The following is a 19,647-nucleotide window of genomic DNA, read 5'->3' as shown; positions in this document are numbered from 1 at the left end:
CATATTGTTGTGGTTGAGCATTGATACTTGTTTCATTTCATTAATTGTTGTGATTGCTTGTGTATATACCCCTCACTGGGCTTCGTTGAAGCTCACCGATTTGTTACATCCTTTTTAGATGATGATCCATGGAACCATCCGGAGTCTATGGCCGAGGAGCTGGCTCTCTATAGAGGTGACCTTTGGGTGGAGGAGCTAGTTACGCACGAGGACGATTGCATATATGACGACTATGATTTTGGAGCACAATGAGGATGAGAGTATTATCTTATATATATATATATAGCCCTAGGGCATAACTGTAATTATAATTCGCTTTGGAAAACATTTTTTTGTGTAAATATGGTAAATATCATTAGAAATCACCAGTTTTGTTATATTCTGATTATTCTTATCTATGTGATCATAGAATCATTTCGTAACTTTATGCACTTAAAGTACTACGTCGATTATCCTAAATGGATTGTGGACATGTGTAAGTGTCTGTGTCACCAACCTTCAGGTAAGTAGGGGTGGGATCTGATAATGAGTGATATCAGAGTGCGATACTCTACTTTAGTCATTAAATTATGAAATGCTAGGAATGCTAGTGATTAGGAAATGAATAAAAGCTTGAAGATAAAAACATAACTTGTAGTGCACACATAGGAGACAAGTTTGATGTCAAAGCTTATAACACTGAAAACTTCATTAATAACATTAGCCTTACAACTTAGAAAAAGGGAGAATTACATGAAACAAGTAATAAAAGACATAAACAAAAGCTACCGGAATAAACAACTAACAAGTTAACAACCCTAAGGACATAAACAAAAAAGCAAGAACAATACTAAATCAGCTACTCCTGGGGTGGATCATTGGTTGGCACTGAAGTGGCTAGGGTAATGTTGGTGAATCCAAAGTAGGTGTTCCATAATTCCACCTATGGGTCCACACCTCCAAGTTACTGACTCTCCCATCAATGTTGTCTAAACGGGTGTTTAATTCCTAAAAATCCGTCTCCATAGCCTTCATCATTCTGTCCCATCCCATTGCCTCATCAGGTGCAGATGAGGTAGAAGCACCACCCCTATAGTGAGAGAAAGCATACAGTGGCAGAGGGGTAATCTATCTATGGCCCTGATGCAGTGGAGACCCATCTTCTTCACTCTCCTTAGCTTCCTCATCATCTTTCATATCCTCATCTTGATCACCCTCCATTGGGACCTCTACTAGCACTCTTCATTATACTGCCATAATTGGGACCAATTCTCATCTTCATCAGTGAATGCAGACTAAAAGGTTACATTTTGGTCCCATTTGTAGGCTCGCCATAGTAACGGACCCCAAAATGCACAAAAATACTAGTGAGGACCTTCCCATAAAACTGTTGTAACCCGGCAGTCACTGAGGTGTCAATATAGGTGTCAATATTCTCTCCCTCTTGCATTAGTAGACTTTCAACCTGGCCTCTAAAGGTCTGAAGCTTTGCTTTCCTTATCTTTTCATCTCCTTCATAAATGCTCTTCAGTCTTCCCCAGATATCCTTGGCTGAGTCACAATCCATTATCTTAGCCATCACACTCTTATCCAATGCCGAGAATATTGCATTCATAGCCTTTTGATTGTAACAATAAGCCTTCTTAGCTTCATTGTCAACTGGACCTCCTTCAGGTTCCTTATACCCAATCAAAACTGATACTCAAACATCATAACCTAGTGAACCTAGGTACGATTGCGTTCTCCTCTTCCACAAGATAAAATTAGATCCATCAAACTTTGGTGCATATCCTGAATAGCATTCACTTGCCATACTGTCACTGCCACTGCCTTTGGATCACTCAGTTGTTGATCAAACTGTCACTGAGTATCGACTATTATACCAATTGTTGTAACCCAGCAATCACTGAGAGGGGGGTAAATTAGCAAGTCCAATTCCGATCCCTAAAAACCTGTCCGATGTCTGGCTAAGAAAAGCCAGATATACCTGTCCCTGTTTGCACATAGTTGTATGCACACTCAACCTCTCATAGGCACTTCCAAGTGTGCACACCCATTCCACATTCCATGCACTTCAATATAAAATACAAACAATAAACACCCACAACACAGGGTTTTTACGAGATATGGTAATTTGCTTACATCCCCGAAGTAGTTCCTGTAAAGGCTTCGTACCTACTCAATAGACTACTTTTGACTGCACCCACAGTCGGGAGCACCTACACCCAATTTTCTCAAGCCGAAGCTGAGATGGCACTCGCAGGGCCGGTACAATATGTAGCACCCACTACATGGGAGCACCCACTAAGCACTTAATAAATAATACAATCAAATTGGGCTTATATCAATGCCTTACAGTCAAGCTCTGCCTAGCATATACAACCACAACTAACTAGCATGCTTATAGTTCATCCACAACTAATCTAGCATGTATACATTCATCCACAACTAACCTTAACATACATACATGCATATAATGTAAATCAAAGATTAGAAAATCTCACAACCGATTGCCTGGGATGACTGGAAACTTGTATTGACAAGTTTGGTGCTTACACCTTCTCTCTCCTTGGCTTCTTGCTCTTCAAAGCAAACACATCCTTGCTTTCTTCTCTTCCTCCTTGGCTTTGAGTTAATGTATCATTAACACACCTCTTTTACCTCCTTTAATGGCCTAAGAACATTTATCATCAAGTATTCATGTTCATTTAAGGACTAACAAAGAGGGGGAAGCTTCTCTTGCCAAAATTGTAGCCTTCCTTCACTCAAAACTCTTTTTTTTTTTTTGCTTCCATGGTGTAGGGCTTGAAAAAACAAAGAAGTAACAACTTGGTTCACCCAAATCCGAGTTAAAATGAGGGAGATATGACCATTTGAAGTTGGAACAATGAGATAGCCTGAAATGAAATCTTCATAGGTGTGGCGTAGGCTACACCAGTGGCGCACGCAACAGGGGCGCAAATCTGGCCATAGATCTCATCAAGGAGAATCTCTTAATCTAGACCGTTTGATTAAAATAACAGATAGTAAATCTCAACCATAAGATTTGAATAAGATAGTCAACTAATGACGTCATGATGATGTCAGCAGTCAGCTGGCACTTTTTGTTGTCGATCTTTGATTGGTTGCTTTTTTAGATTTTAAGGGAGCTTGTCTCCCACTCACAAAAGTAAAAGGTTTATCAATCGTTGGATCCGAATCCTCCATGATGGCTTTAATCAGATCTCATGAGATCCTTAAGATCGGAATCTTTTTTATACCTTCTATGCACGCGTGAAACACCACAACATACCTTGATAAGGTGTAGCACCAGTGCATCAAGGATTATGCACCTAACCAATCAAATCCTATACGCAAGCATCTATCTCATCCATGACAGCTCAAAATCTCAGCAGCCTTTGGATGGGCATCAAGCTTACGTGGTCGAATCTAGACCATCCATTTCACTTCCCTTTACTCCTCTTTATTACAATCAAGCCCTGCCTCCATATATTTCAGTGCTTAAAGACCCCCTACAACTAAGACCTTAAAAATCTTGAAATTACATAAAAGCCCTTCAAATTTCAAAAAAAAATTTTGAAAAATCCACCCAACATCGAGAGCAACTGATGGATTTTTGGTTTGGATTTTCAAACCAGCTTTACGGAAACACTTATAACTTTTTCATATGATATCCGATTGAGATGAAATGAAGTGATTTAGAACCATAACTAGACGCTCTACAACTTTCCAGAAGACTCAATCATCTGAATCATCAATGTAAAAAGACCAAAATGCCCCTAGACCTTTCTAATGACGTATCTTTCTCATACGGAATCGGAACGCGATGAAATCAGAATCGTTGGAAAGATTGGATTTTTTTCGTATTGTTACATGGAGAATACTTCCTTTAAAAAATTCATTTTCAATGCCAAAACTACCCTGGACTACCACAAATGACGTAGCTTCTTCATACGGTATCAGAATGCAACAAAATCAGATGCACTGGACTAGATAAATTACAATCTATATTTTTTTATGAAGAAACAATCTTCCAAAAATATCATTTTCATTACCAAAAATGCCCCCAATCATAAATATGCCAATTTTATCAGTTTTGACCCAGAAACCCGCACCACATACTAAGGATGTATCAAATCATTCTATGCATACCAAGGAGTTCTGTTATCTCATCAGTGATACTAGACACTGTCATGTCATCATTTTCATCCACGTCACCCAAACTGGTCATGTCATCATCGCCACGTGGCCGAGTTGCCAATAAGGACAACCATAAAACAATAATCTCCCCCTTTAGAGTTGTTGGCAACCACCTCATCACTAATACACTCCAAAGCTCTGATGAGTAACTCTCTCTGTAATACCCTACTTCTTAAACCCAGTCTGATTACACAGTTGGCCCGGTTTAACCATGCAGGACCCAAACCAGAGAGGGTTAAGGCGGGTTCCTTATGGACCATGATGGCAAGGGTGACTTTGAACACCGGCTGGCCAGACAAGTCCGAGTCAGTGCCAGAGGAGACGGGTGTAGCCAGCCGTGTACATGCACATATCATAAGGCCATGTACGGATAAAGGAGGTATATAGCCGTATCTTAAATGCATACGTATATTATATCTTATGCCGAGAGTGAGATTCGTACCGAGAGTCGAATTCCACCAAAATCTCACTTGGTGACCAATTTTAGGCCCTTAGGTGGGCGGTCACAGGTGGGCGCATCTGCCCACCTGAGTGACCCACCCATGAGGTTACAAGATGTTTTAAAGAGTATAAATAGCTATCATTATGTTTTTCCTTTTTCTCATTTATGACACTCGGGCGTTTGGTGAGAAGAGTAAAGAGGAGAGAGAAAAGAAGGGAAAGAAGAGGAAAAGGGAAGAAAGAGGAAGAAGAAACGGATTTAAGCAGTGCCAAGGCTTGATCTTCCCACTCCGACGCCGGAAAAGTGATCTCTAACACGAGATCTACGTTTAGAGGTGAGCAAAGGCTATATTCCCCAGACTTTCACCATACCCAAGTAAAACCCTTGATTTGGGTAGTGTTTCTTGAGGTCTTGTAAAACCCCCTTGAGATGATGAATCTAAGGTTTAATAGATGGTTTATGTGTTGATTTTGAAGGATTTGAAGAGGTGTTTACAAGGTTGGAGAAGCATTGGTGATTTGAAGTGATTTTGGGGTTTTGAAGGAGTTCTTGAGCAAAGAAGGTAAGATGGCTTTCCATTCCTTAAATCTAACCTAGATCTAGGTTAGAACCATCTTATGAGACTTTGAATGTGTGGATAATGGGTTTGGGGAAAAATGGCATTTTCCCGCCAAGACCGGTGGGCCAAGACCAGTGGGCCAAATGGCCCGCCTGAGGGCACCCGCCTGAGAGGGCAGGCCCTCGGGGCCAATTGGTGGGCCCAACCGGTGGGCTGACCAGTGGGCTAACCTGCCCGTCAGTCATGACTGGTGGGTCATGACAGGTGGGCTGTCTGACCCACCCGTGAGGCTCCCAGAGTGATTTTTACGTCCGAATGGTCCCAAAACGGATGTGCTACCTTCTTTTAGGAATCTAAACATGATTTTGTCATCAAATCTTATTAATTTTCACCCCAAGGTGGTGAAATACTAACCCCAATCACTTATGATAGGTTCACCAAAACTTACGCTTCTCGCACCGGATCTCACCCATACCAGGCGTGAGTCTTTGTACACTACAAGTAAGTGGGGAGAGGACGTTTGGCCTTATGTTAAGGGTTGTTTGGCATTCATTTAATTGTATCTAGACTAGTCATGTCATCATGCGAATTATGTGTAACTTAGCCATCCTCATATTATTATGACTTATGTGTTGTGTTTATTTTCTTAATGTCAAATGATGATGTGAATATGTGATGAATGATGACATCATTGTGCATAATGCATTAGTAGACTAGATGTCGTAGTCGGCTCGAAAACGAGTGCATTGGTGGCCCGTGGAATGGGACGCGGAGCCACTATGCAATCGTACTATGTCATATAGGAGCATGAGGTATAGGATTATCATCTTCCCGTGCTACGATCCTTCCCAACAGGGGTTGAGGTGTTGGGTTACCATTTGGGGTGAAGTAGTGGTCGCGATTGTCGGGTCACTGTGGCAGTTAGACATACGTCCGGCTGGTCATTAAGACAGTAGGCAACCCTGGTGGTATATTTAAGAGGGCCAATCGTACTGCTTTTAAATTGTTGGAGTCAGCACCTTTATTTCTATCATTTACTTTATGTTGAGAGTCGGTGGTCAACATGTTTTACTTTTCCGAGTACTCACAGTGGGCCTTCTCCGACAGCCCTATGGGCGTATCGCGGGATGGAGTTTGCTATTCGTACCCGGAGTATACGTGCACTGTGGTTGTAGTAGCACTAAACCAAGGACTTAGTAATGTTGTTTAGGTGGATGTGATTTAAAATGAATTGCATAGCATATAGTGCATATGGTTGTGATTTGTTGTATGGACTGCTGTGTGGTCCTTCTTTTCACTTACTGAGCTAGTGAGCTCATCCCACGTGTGCACCTCTTTCAGATGATTTTGCAGGTCATCAAACTGAAGAGCACAGGTCGGGCTCCACAGTTGAATTCCCTGAAGAGGATTGGTGGGTCCCCGAGGAATTAGAGCACGGCATGGATTGCTTATGCGAGGGCTGTGCTGCGGGACCGCAGTTTTGATACCGAGCTGAGCTTTTCTTTTGATACCGAGCTGAGCTTTACCTTGTGATACCCAACTGAGCTTTACCTTTTGATACCGAGCTGAGCTCTACTTTTGATACCGAGCTGAGCTGTACCCTTTGTGTTTTTGATGATCTCTTTTGTGTACTTGATATGTAAATTGTATTCTTTTGTGTAAATATCATGCCTGCGGGTCCACATGTACTTAACTATGTATTACAATTTGGGTATCAAGTATAATAGGAATATCTACAGGTAAATTAAGCCTTCCGCTGAACTGATGAACACTTTCTTAGTTGTGTGTATGCTGTGGTTGGATACTGTATCAGATGATCCTGGCAGGTTTGGGTTAACTAGTGTTAACCCGGTCACCAGTCCGGTTCTGTGTGAACGGGGTGTGACAACGGTGGTATCAGAGCGTGATGCTCTATTCCACTCACAGCATACCATTAGACCCCACAGAATCTATAATAGGAAATGGGATTGGGTTAATGTAAAAAAAAAAAAAACTTTAAAGAGTTAAAAGCCGAAGAATGAAAGTAATAAAAATGATTGCATTTAGTTATTGCATTCATGGCATGCATGAGAGAAAATGAAAGATTAATTAATTGATGTCATAAACCATCGAGTACGAGTTTAACGAAATTTCGGCAGCATAACAACGCAAAACAAGATTTTCAAAAATTTTTCACACAAACACTTGATAAACAACACATATATAAATATCAATGATCAAAATTAACAAAAGACACCACAACTAAACTACACAAGTTATCAAACATACAAATTCACCACAAACCACCATCAAAACACATCACCCCACAAATAAGTCCAGTTACAGAGAAAGGACAAAGAATGAGAAAAGAAAGAAAAATACAATGAGATCAACAACACGAAACAGGTGAGAAGCTGGTGTGGATGAGCTAAGTCCTCACTGATCATCATCATCGTCATCGTCCAATACTACTCCTCCGTTCACTTGAGGTCTAGAGTTAACATTGAGTCGACGGTCGTAGTAGTCAAACCTCGAGTTCACCAGCTGTACATCCCTCCAAAGTCGGCCAAAATCTGCTGAAATGACATTGACTGTTGTATCCAAGTCCTGGCCCAGTCTGAGAAAGGAATTCTCCAAAGTAGCCTGCCTCTCCAGGATGTTTTCCTCCCTAGAAGCGCTCTCATCCAGTCTCCTTAGCAGCTGATCTTACCCTTCCTTCAAAGCCCTCATAGTAGACATTATGCCCTCAAAATCAAAGGTGCCACTCTCAGGTGGTGGGGCTCTATGTTGTGGGCCTGCAGCTCTAGTGAAGCCAGGATCAGCACCTCTCGACTCATGAGGCACCTCCTCAAGGATGTCCTCATCCACAAAATCATCCTCCCCACCCTGAGGAACATAGTCCTCATCCTCCTCACTAGACTCCTCCTCCATGGGAACATCCTCCCTAGGGGCAGCCCTCCTATCTCTACCTCTCTGAGCTCCCGCTCTCAGAGGTACATCCATAAGAGTGTGGAGACCCATCCTCAATAGATTCTCCCTGTCAAACTTATCTGCTGGTGTCTTCCCCTCCTCACCACTCAGGTCCACCCCAAAGAACTCAAAGATCCTAGTGACAATCCTACCATATGGAAATCCTCCATCCTCGGGGTGAAAAGTATGGTGCTCCATGGTCTTGAGGATGACGTAAGGCAAGCACAAGTGCTCGTCACCCCCCTCTAAAGCCTTATAAATGCAGAAGGCTAAGAAGGCCGCCATGAAGCCTACCTGGTTCCGGTGACCTCCTCTAGGGAGCAAGTTGAATTGGACCAAATGGCCAAACACATGAACCTCTGGAAAAAATGATGTCTCACAATCCGGACGCTCCCTGCTGCCACAGGTGGTCTTATAGATGTGGTCCGGTGTCTCCAAACTCAAGAACGGGCCCATGGGCTTACTCCTGGGAGGACTGTAGAAGCGGTGCCCAGCTAAAGAAATACCCAAAATACTAGCCAGGGTGTTGACGGTCAGCTGAATGTCCACCCCCTTCACCTACTAGTTATCGCATACTCTCCGTACTGGTAGGAAACCTCCAGGTTACAGTAGAATCTACGAACCATCTGCTCGTAGCACGGACGGTCTATGTGGAGGATAGACTGCCAACCCAATGCGGTGAACCTCTTCTGAAGTTGAACCTTGTGGAAGTCGTCAACTACCACAGTCTTCTCCATCATTACAGACCTCTTCAGGAAGGCCTGCCAGTTGGTTGCTGCCTCTGAACAACAGAAGAGTTCCTCGTCATAGTCGGAAGGATTAATAGGGGCAGGTCCGGGCCACCCTATGCGAGGGGCTGGAGAACTAGTCCCCGCACTCTTCCATTTGGAAGCGGTAGTCTTACGTCGAGTGGAAGAGGATGCGGGTTCTTTGCCCTTGCGAGAAGACATCCTAGCAAGAAAAGAGTAGAAAGAATGGTGAGTAAGGGAAAAGGAATAACAAAGAGAATAAATAGATGGGTGAGCAATAGGAGGAAGCCCCAAAACCCAATTCTCGCAAAATAGAAAATGTGACAAGCAAGGAATGATAGAGAGTTTATGGATGAAATGCATGGTAAGTGACAAAACAGAAATCATGGAAAAAAATAGAATGTGACAAAATGTGACAAGTGAGGAATGATAAAAAGTCTATGAACGAAATGCCTAACCAGTGAAAAGAGCAGAGATTGAAGAAATCCCCAAATTTGAGAAAACTAGGGCACGGTTGGGGTTTTTTCTCAAAGATTGAGAAGTAAATCCTAAAACTAGAAATAAATCACAGAGAAAACAACACATTTACATGAAATCACTATTCTATGGAAAGAAACATGGAAAAGAATCGAGATTGAAGACTACACATGAGTTTTACCCCCAAAGTACACGTTCTGAGAAGAAAATGAGGAAGAAACTTACTTGAAGGTAGAGGAGTTGAATCTTCCCAAAACCACCAGATCGTTGAGTGAGATCGCGAGTGGAAGCGTCAAGGAGCTCTCAAAAATCGCCTGAGAGAGAGAGTGAGAGAGTGAGGAAGAAATGGGAGAACAAATGAGGAACAGGGGCTTAAAAGCCCTGTTCGTAATTTCCGCTTGGGTAGGACCGGCGGGCCGACCGGTGGGCCAACCTGCTCGCCGGTGTCAACCCACCGATTGAAGATTTGGACCGGTGGGCCAACCGACGGCCCAACCTGCCCACCGGTTGAGAGAAAACTTGAAAAAATATATATATATATATAATAATAAAAAGAGAAAGGTGGGGGTATTATTATTATAATTATTATTATTATTATTATTCTTATAATAATATACCTGAAAAAAAAATAATAATAATAATAATACCCCCATTTCTTGAAGCACCTAGCCCTGTATTTTTGGGATTAAGTTATGGCTAGTTGCAAACGGTCATACACTATAATACCCTGTGTGTTGGCATATAGTTATGTGCCGATATCAATTCTAAAGTGTTTAATCAATGTGGTGTATGATATGTTTCAGGTACAGGGATACGATGGTACGTACTAGATCCGGTAGCAATGGACGAGGTACCTCACGTGGTCCTCGTCCAGTAGGTCGACCATCGAATCCCAGAAGGTCCCGCTCTATGGGGTAAACCTCACTTCCACAACCTCCAGAGACCTTTGGTCAGGGTGGGGCACAAGGGGACCCACCTATGACTGCACTTCCAGACCCTCCACCGGTTATTACTCCGGGGGATGTTGCTACCATAATCCAGCAGTCACAACAGGCTTTCCAACAACAAATGCTTCAGCAACAGCAAGCATTTATGGCTGCTATACAGCAACAATTGGACCTTTCTCAAATAGGTCAACCTCCCCGGATACTTACTCCACAGGACCCACTTGTAGGGTCTGGTACGGGGCCACAGGTGGGAGGTACACCTCCAATTCCGCCATTCAGTGTTCTTCCGTATGTGGTGCCCCCTCCATACCCTTACTATCCAGCTTATGCTCCCAATTACCCGCCGACGAATAATACGTCAAAGGTAGTGGAGTCATTCAAGAGGAATTTGCCACCTGTATTCTCTAAGGTGGGGAGTGATCCTCTGGAGCCGGACCAGTGGATCCAAGAGCTGGAGAAAATATTTGAGGTGATTGAGTGCACTGATGCACAGAAACTCATTTGTGTGGGGTTGCAACTCAAGAAGGAGGCCAACTCTTAGTGGCAAGCCTCTAAGCCCATATTGTTGGCCGCACACCCGGAACTCACCTGGGAACAATTCAAGGAGTTGTTCTTGGACAATCATTACCCACATAGCTTCAGAGACTGCAAGGAGACAGAATTTATGGCCTCAACTCAAGGAGGTAAGACTATCCTTGAGTATCAGCAGCAGTTTGAGAGCTTGTTCCATTTTTCCCCTAGGCATATGAGGACAGCTGAAGAAAAGGCTGTAAGATTTCTGAAGGGCCTAAAGGCATCCATTGGGTCTGTACTTGAGGTCTTAGACTTGACAGACTATGGCCAGATTGTGCAGAAGGCCAAGACTATGGAAGATAAGCAAAAGGGAGAACAGTCCCTCACACCTGGACTATGGAAGAGAACAAATCCATTTTCGGATATGGGCAACTCCTCCAAGGTATACCGTGGGTCGTACAGTTCTGGGCCTACATATAGGCAGCCCTATAGGTCATCTGGCTACCCTCCTCGACTAGCTGGTGGTTCGGGCTCTACATCTTTCCACCCAAACACTAGTACGGTACCTACAGTTCCAAGGCCGCCCCGACTTAGGCCTAGAGTTGACGTCGAGGCGGTGGTCATAGTAATCGAACCTCGAGTTCACCAGCCGTATCGCCCTCCATAGTCGGCCAAAGTCGACGGACATGGCGTTAGCCGTGGTGCTCAAGTCCTGGCCTAGCTGGAGAAAGGAGTTCTCCAAAGTAGCCTGCCTCTCCAGGATGCGTTCCTCCCTGGAGGCACTCTCGTCCAGCCGTCTCAGTAGCTGAACCTGGCCATCCTGCAAGGCCCGCATGGAGGACATCATGCCCTCGAAGTCGTATGCACCACTTCCATGTGGTGAGGCTGCAGCTCTAGAAGAACTGGGACCAGGACCTCTCGACTCCTGAGGCACCTCCTCAGGGATGCCACCACCCATCAGATCCTCCTCGTCCTGAGGAATGTAGTCCTCATCCTCCTCGCTGGACTCCTCCTCCATGAGGACATCCTCCATAGGGGCAGCTCTCCTACCGCTACCTCTCTGAGCTCCTGCTCTCGGGGGTGAATCCATGAGGGTGTGGAGACCCATCCTCAGGAGGTTACTCCTATCAAACCTATCAGCAGGAGTCTTCCCCTCCTCGCTGCTCAAGTCCACCCCGAAGAACTCAAAGATCCTAGTGAGGATCCTGCCATAAGGGAATCCTCCATCCTCAGGGTGGGAAGTGTGGTGCTCCATCGTCCTAAGAATGATGTAGGGGAGGCACAAGTGCTCAATACCTCCCTCTGCGGTCGTGAAGATGCAGAAAGAGATGAAGGCCGCCATGAAACCCACCTGGTTCCGATGACCTCCTCTGGGGAGCAGGTTGAACTGGACCAACCGGGCAAATAGACGAACCTCGAGGTAGAAAGACGTCTCGAACTCCGGACGGGTACTGCTGTCGCAGATGGTCTCGTAGATGAAATCTGGCGTCTCCAAACTCATGAACGGTCCCAGAGGCTTACTCCTGGGAGGACTGTAGTAACGGTGTCCAGCCGTCGATACACCAAGGATGCTGGCCAAGGTACCCACCGTCAGCTGGATGTCTACCCCCTTCACCAAGCTGCTAATGGTGAACTCCCCGTATGGATAAGACACCTCCAAGTTGCAGTAGAACCGGCGGACTAGCTGCTCGTAACATGGTCGGTCTACATGAAGGATAGAATCCCAGCCCAACACTGAGAACCTCTCCTGAAGTCGAGCCTTATGGAAGTCGTCGACTACCACGGTCTTCTCCATCATCACTGACCTCTTCAGGAAAATAGGCCAGTTGGTTGCTGCCTCTGCACTAAGGAAGTGCTCCTCATCATAGTCTGTAGGGTCAGACCGGGCAGGTCCACATCTCCCTGTGCGAGGGGCTGAAGAACTGGTCTCCGCACTCTTCCGCTTAGTAGTGGTGGTCTTACGTCGTACGCCAGAGGAAGATGGTCCTTTGCCGGTGCGAGAGGACATCCTGGCAAGAAGAAAAGAAAATAGGGTGAGTACAGAAAGGAAAATGACAACAGCATTAAAAAGGGGAAATCCAAAACCTGAATACTCGCAAAATGGAAACGGCGACAAGCTAGGAATGATAGGGAACCTATGGAGATGATGCACGGTAGGTGACAACGCAGAGAAACATGCCAAAACAGTAAAATGACAGCAAAAGCAAAGAGCATAAATAACACGAGGGGATTCAATTCCAATGAGCAAATTCGAACATAATGGAGAACAACCGGAAACCATAGGACTAAGACGAAATGCCATAGTAGCGGGATCATGAAAGTGCAAGAACATACCCAAATAGACTATGGAGTTCCATGAATACAAGTATGGGATGAAAATCAAGGAAACCAATACAAAAAGAGGGATTTTCATGGAAATACATGGGGATTCTAAGCATAATGGATGATTCATGAAATCTAAAACATATCAAGCACAAAACAAGTGAAATGCATCACAAAGGAATCATCAATTGGAGAAAAGGATCAAAAATTTAAGAAACCCCCAAAATTGGGAACCTAGGGCACGAATTGGGGTTTTCTCCAAATGAAGAGATAGAATTCCTATAAACTACAAATGACCACAGTAGAAGCATCACAATCACATGGAAATACTATTCTATGGAGAAAAATATAGAAAGACAACCTAAAGTGAAGCCTACACATGCATTTTACCCCAAATGGAAAATTCTGAGAAAGGAGAAGAAGAAACTTACTTGAGGAAAAGGGAGAGTTAAACCTTCTCAAAAGCGCCAAGTTGATGAGTAGACTCGCGAGTAGAAGCGCCGAGGAGACCTCCAAGATCGCCTAAGGAAGAGAGGGAGAGAGAGAAAGGAGTTGGGGAAAGAGACAAGACAGAACAGGGTCTGTAGGGCCCTGTTCGTGTTTTTACACGGGCAGGACCGACGGGTCCAACCGGTGGGCCCCTACCCACCGGTTTGAGGCACTAGGACCGGCGGGCTCGACCGGCGGGCCCCTACCCGCCGGTGCAGCCCACCGGTTGTGAAAATTGGGAAATTTTAAAAAAAAATTTCCCCTCCTTCTAGCATAATTATATTGCTTCTTATCATTGATATCATTCCTACATTAATGTTTTACGGTCAAGTGGGACCATTGACACACCTGTTGGGGCATTGGCCCTGTATCTTGGAAATTAAATTACGGATTAATTTCAGACTGTCATACACCACAATACCTTATGTGATGGCATATGATTGTGTGTCGAAATCAATTCTACGGTGTTTAACCAATATGGTGTGTGATATGTTCCAGGTACAGGGATACGATGGTACGTACTAGATCCGGTAGTAATGCCCGAGGTACCTCGCGGAGTCCTCGTCCGGTTGGTCGACCACAAAATCCCAGGGGGTCCCGCTCTGTGGGGCAAACCTCACCTCCACTACCTCCAGAGACCCTTGGTCAGGGTGGGGCACATGGGGACCCACCTATGACTGCACTCCCGAACCCTCCACCGGTTATTACACCGGGAGATGTTGCTACTATAATTCAGCAATCCCAACAGGCTTTTCAGCAACAAATGCTTCAGCAACAGCAAGCATTTATGATTGCTTTCTAGCAACAGTTGGACTTTTCTCAACCGGGTCAGCCACCCCGGGTACTCACTCCACAGGACCCGGCCTGTAGGGTCGGGAACGGGACCACAAGTGGGAGGTACACCTCCAATCCCACCATTCGGTGTTCCTCAGTATGGGATGCCTCCTCCATACTCTTACTATCTTGCTTATGCTCCTAACTTCCCGGTGACTAGTAATACGTCAAGGGTAGTGGAGTCATTCAAAAGGAACTTACCACCTGTATTCTCTAAGGTGGGGAGTGATCCTCTGGAACCAGACCAATGGATACAAGAATTAGAGAAGATATTTGAGGTGCTTGAGTGCACGGATGCACAGAAACTCATTTGTGCTGGGTTGTAACTCAAGAAAGAGGCAAATTCTTGGTGGCAAGCCTCCAAGCCTATATTGTTGGCTGCTCATCCAGAACCCACTTGGGAGCAGTTCAAGGAGTTGTTCTTGGACAACCATTATCCGCGCAGTTTCAGAGACCGCAAGGAGATGGAATTCATGGCCTTAACTCAAGGGGGTAAGACTGTCCTTGAGTACCAACAACAATTCGAGAGTTTGTTCCATTTTGCCCCAAGGCATATGAGGACAGCTGAAGAGAAGGCAGCAAGGTTCCTAAAAGGCCTAAAAGAATCTATTGGGTCTGTACTTGAGGTCTTGGATTTGACCGAATATGGTCAGATTGTGCAGAAGGCCAAGACCATGGAGGATAAGCAAAAGGGTGAACAGTCCCTCACTCCTGGACTGTGGAAGAGAACAAACCCATTTCCGGACATGGGAAACTCCTCCAAGGCATACCACGGATCGTACAGTTCCGGGCCTATGTATAGGCAGCCCTATAGGCCATCTGGCTACCCTCCTAGACCAGTTGGTGGTTCGGATTCCACCTCTATTCGCCCGAACACTAGTGTGGCACCTACAGCTCCAAGGCCACCTCGACCTCCATCTACAGCGGGTCAAGTGCAGAGGGGCCCCGCCCTAGTTCCGACGTCTCAGATTCATTGCTTCAACTGCCATTCATATAGGCATTATGCGAAAGACTGTCGGGCCAGACCAGCCTTGCCCTCCAGTCAGCCCTCTGCGTACCGACCTCCCTTAGCTCGGGGGAATCAGCTGCAGGGAAGGATGTATGCTCTGTCAGCTGAGGAAGCTGAGGCTAGTACAGAAGTAGTGGCAGGTACATTTTAAATTAAGAAATTTATTATGATTAATATTGATGACCTGCTAAAATTATATGCATTGTTATACTAGGTATCCTACCCATATCAGGCATACCGGCCTATGTTTTATTCGATTCAGGGGCTACTCATTCATTCGCACCTAAGAGATTTGTAGAGAAAATTGGGATGTCACCCAGAATCCTAGAACACGGAATGATTGTCAGTATGCCTACGGGTAAAGTTATACAATTGAAGGAGGTATATGGGCCGTGCCCAGTGGAAATTAGTGGAAAGAACTTTGATGCACAACTCATTAAGTTTAATATGCAGAATTTTGATGTTATATTGGGCATGAATTGGTTGTCGGCTCATCGAGCTAGTGTGATGTGTGCGGAAAAGCTGATTAGGGTGACAGATGACGAAGGGAAAGAATTGATATACCGAGCTGATACAATGAGACGGGTGAGGAAGGTCCTTGTCTCTGCTCTTTAAGCGGTAAAATTGCTAGAAAGTGGATGTCAGGGTTACTTGGCATCGGTACTTGATGTTGATGCAAGGATTACACCTCTAGAAGAGGTAAAGGTGGTTAAAGAGTTTCTCGACGTTTTCCCAGATGATCTGATGCACTTACCACCTGATAAAGAGTTGGAGTTTGCCATAGATTTGACTCCTGGAGCAGCTCCAGTATCTAAGGCTCCACACAGGATGGCACCAGCTGAATTGAAGGAGTTACAGATGTAGTTGCAGGAACTATTGGAAAAGGGGTTTATTCGCCCAAGTGTTTCACCTTGGGGTGCCCCGGTGTTGTTTGTCAAGAAGGATGGCAGTTTGCGTATGTGCATAGATTACCGGGAGTTGAATAAGTTAACCATTAAGAACCGGTATCCATTGCCACGCATTGATGATCTATTTGACCAGTTGCAGGGAGCCAGAGCATTCTCAAAGATAGACCTTCGGTCAGGCTATTATCAGCTCAAGATAAAGAGCAGTGATATACCCAAAACATCATTTAGGACTCGATACGGTCACTATGAGTTCCCAGTGTTATCTTTCGGGTTAACCAATGCACCGGCAGCATTCATGGATCTAATGAATCGAGTATTTCAGAATGTGCTCGATAAATGGGTAATTGTTTTTATTGACGACATCTTGATCTACTCCAGGACCAAAGAGGAGCACACTCAACACTTGAGCATGGTGTTACAAAGGTTGAGAGAACAACAGTTGTTTGCCAAGTACAGCAAGTGTGAATTCTGGCTTGAACAAGTTGGATTCCTGGGGCACGTAGTGTCCAAAGCCGGAATCGAGGTAGATCCTACAAAGGTGAAAGCAGTAGTGGAATGGGAAAGCCCCAAGAATGTTACCGAAATTAGAAGCTTCTTGGGTTTAGCTGGATACTACCGTCGCTTCATCGAGAATTTTGCTTGGATTTCAGCACCAATGACCAAGTTGACTAAAAATGGTGTGAAATTTGACTGGGCAGAGGAATGTGAGAAGAGCTTCCAGGAATTGAAAGAAAGGTTGGTGACTGCCCCTGTGCTGACTATTCCTGAGGGCACAGGTGGAATGACAGTCTATACCGATGCTTCCAAAGTTGGTTTGGGTTGTGTTCTCATGCAACGCGGTTAGGTAATAGCTTATGCATCCCAACAACTAAAGGAGTATGAGAAGAATTATCCCACTCATGACTTGGAACTAGCTGCAATCATTTTTGACCTTAAGATATGGCGACATTATTTGTATGGGGAGAAGTGCGAGATATACAGTGATCACAAAAGCCTGAAGTACTTCTTCACCCAGAAGGATTTGAACATGAGACATAGAAGATGGCTTGAACTCATGAAGGATTATGATTGCGACATTCAGTATCACTCCGACAAGGCTAATGTAGTGGCAGATGCATTGAGTCGGAAGACATAGACTGTGTTGCTCTCATACTTAGCAGTCAGCCCACCACTCGTGCAAGAGGCGATGCTAATGGATGAAACCCTCTTATATGAAGGGGCAACCTTAGAGCTTGAACCTCAACCAGAAAACCTTAAATGATTGATTGTATCCTTGACGGCTCTACAGGTGCATCCAGCAATTAGGCAAGAGGTGATAATGAAGCAACCTTTGCATCCTGAATTGCAGTGGATCAAAGTTAAGGTTCAAGATCAAACAATGAACGACCCAGATTTTGCTTTAGCCAGTGATGGGACATTGATGTTTCGAGACAGATTGTGTGTACCCGATGATTTGGATATACAAGACAAGATAGTGCGAGAAGCACATAGCTCCGAGTACTCACTTCACCCAGGAAGTACCAAGATGTACAAAGACCTCAAACAAAGTTACTGGTGGCCAAACATGAAAGTCACTATAGCTTTGTATGTGGCGACTTGTCTTACCTACCAGAAAGTAAAAGCTAAGAGGCATCGACCTTATGGTACTCTTCAGCCACTCCCAGTACCAGAATGGAAGTGGGAAAGGATTACAATGGACTTCGTCACCAGACTACCAAGTACACCTAAAGGAATGGACGCGATATGGGTGATTGTGGATCGGCTTACCAAGACTGCTCATTTTATTCCTATCAAGACCAAGTTCTCCATGACCAAACTAGCACAACTTTACATGGACAACATAGTGCGCTTACATGGAGTGCCAGTGAGCATTGTTTCAGATAGGGACCCAAGGTTCACTTCTAGATTTTGGAAAAGCTTACAGCATGCCTTGGGATCACAATTGAATTTGAGTACTACTTTTCACCCACAGACGGATGGTCAGTCGGAGCGAACCATACAGATATTAGAGGACATGCTCAGGGCATGTACAATGGAGATGAGTGGAAGTTGGGAAGAATATATACCTCTCATGGAGTTTGCATATAACAACAGTTACCAAGCTACAATTGGGATGGCTCCGTATGAGGCGTTATATGGCAGGAAGTGCAGAACTCCTTTGTATTGGGATGAGGTAGGTGAACATCGAATGTTAGGACCTGAGATAATACAAATGACTTGTGACAAAGTCGACGTTATTAGAGAACGGATTAAAGCAGCTCAGTCCCGTCAAAAGAGCTATGCGGACACCCGCAAGAAAGATATTGAATTTCAGCCAGGAGAAAAGGTATTTCTCAAGATCTCTCCTACTAAAGGGTTGCAAAGGTTTCACAGAAAGGGGAAGTTGAGCCCAAGATACATTGGACCATTTGAGATCTTATCCTGGGTTGGCTCAGTAGCCTACATGCTTGCTCTGCCACCTTCACTTGGGGATGTTCACAATGTATTCCATGTATCCATGCTGAAGAGATACGTGCATGATCCATCTCATGTACTACCCGTGGAACCAGAGTACCTAGAAGCTGATATGACCTATACAGAACAGCCAGCTGAAATTTTGGACCGGAAGGTGAAAACCCTTCGCAACCGCTCCATCTCCTATGTAAAGGTGCGATGGGCTGATCACTCACTTGAAGAAGCATCTTGGGAGGTAGAGGATGAAATGCAAGCCAAGTACCCTTATCTTTTTTATCAACTAGGTATGCAATTTCGAGGATGAAATTTTTCAGAAGGGGGGGTAATGTAATACCCTGCTTCTTAAACCCGGTCTGATTTCACTGTTGAACCGGTTTAACCATGCAGGAACCGAACCAGAGGGAGTTAGAGCGGGTTCCTTATGGGCTATGATGGCATGGGTGACCTTAAACACCGGCTGGCCCGACAAGTCCGAGCTAGTGCCAGAAGAGATGTGAGTGCCCAAGTCGTGTACATGCACCTACCATAAGGCCATGTACTGATAAAGCAGGTATTATAGCCGTATTTTAAGGTATATACGTATGCTACGTCGTATGCCAGGGGTGGGGTTCGCGCCGAGGCCCGAACTCCGTCAAAATCCTAAGTTTTAGCCCTCAGGTGGGCGGACAGGTGGGTGCACCCACCCACCTGAGTGACCCATCCATGTGTACTGTTCACTTATTTAGGAATTATATATATAGCTTTATGATTTCTTTTCTTTCCATTTATGACACCGTACGTTGGTGAGGATAGTAAAGAGGAGAGAGAAAAGAAAGG

This window comes from Macadamia integrifolia, chromosome 3 (assembly GCF_013358625.1).
Source record: "Macadamia integrifolia cultivar HAES 741 chromosome 3, SCU_Mint_v3, whole genome shotgun sequence".
In the NCBI taxonomy this organism is placed as follows: domain Eukaryota; kingdom Viridiplantae; phylum Streptophyta; class Magnoliopsida; order Proteales; family Proteaceae; genus Macadamia; species Macadamia integrifolia.
Note: the sequence above shows the minus strand (reverse complement) of the source record.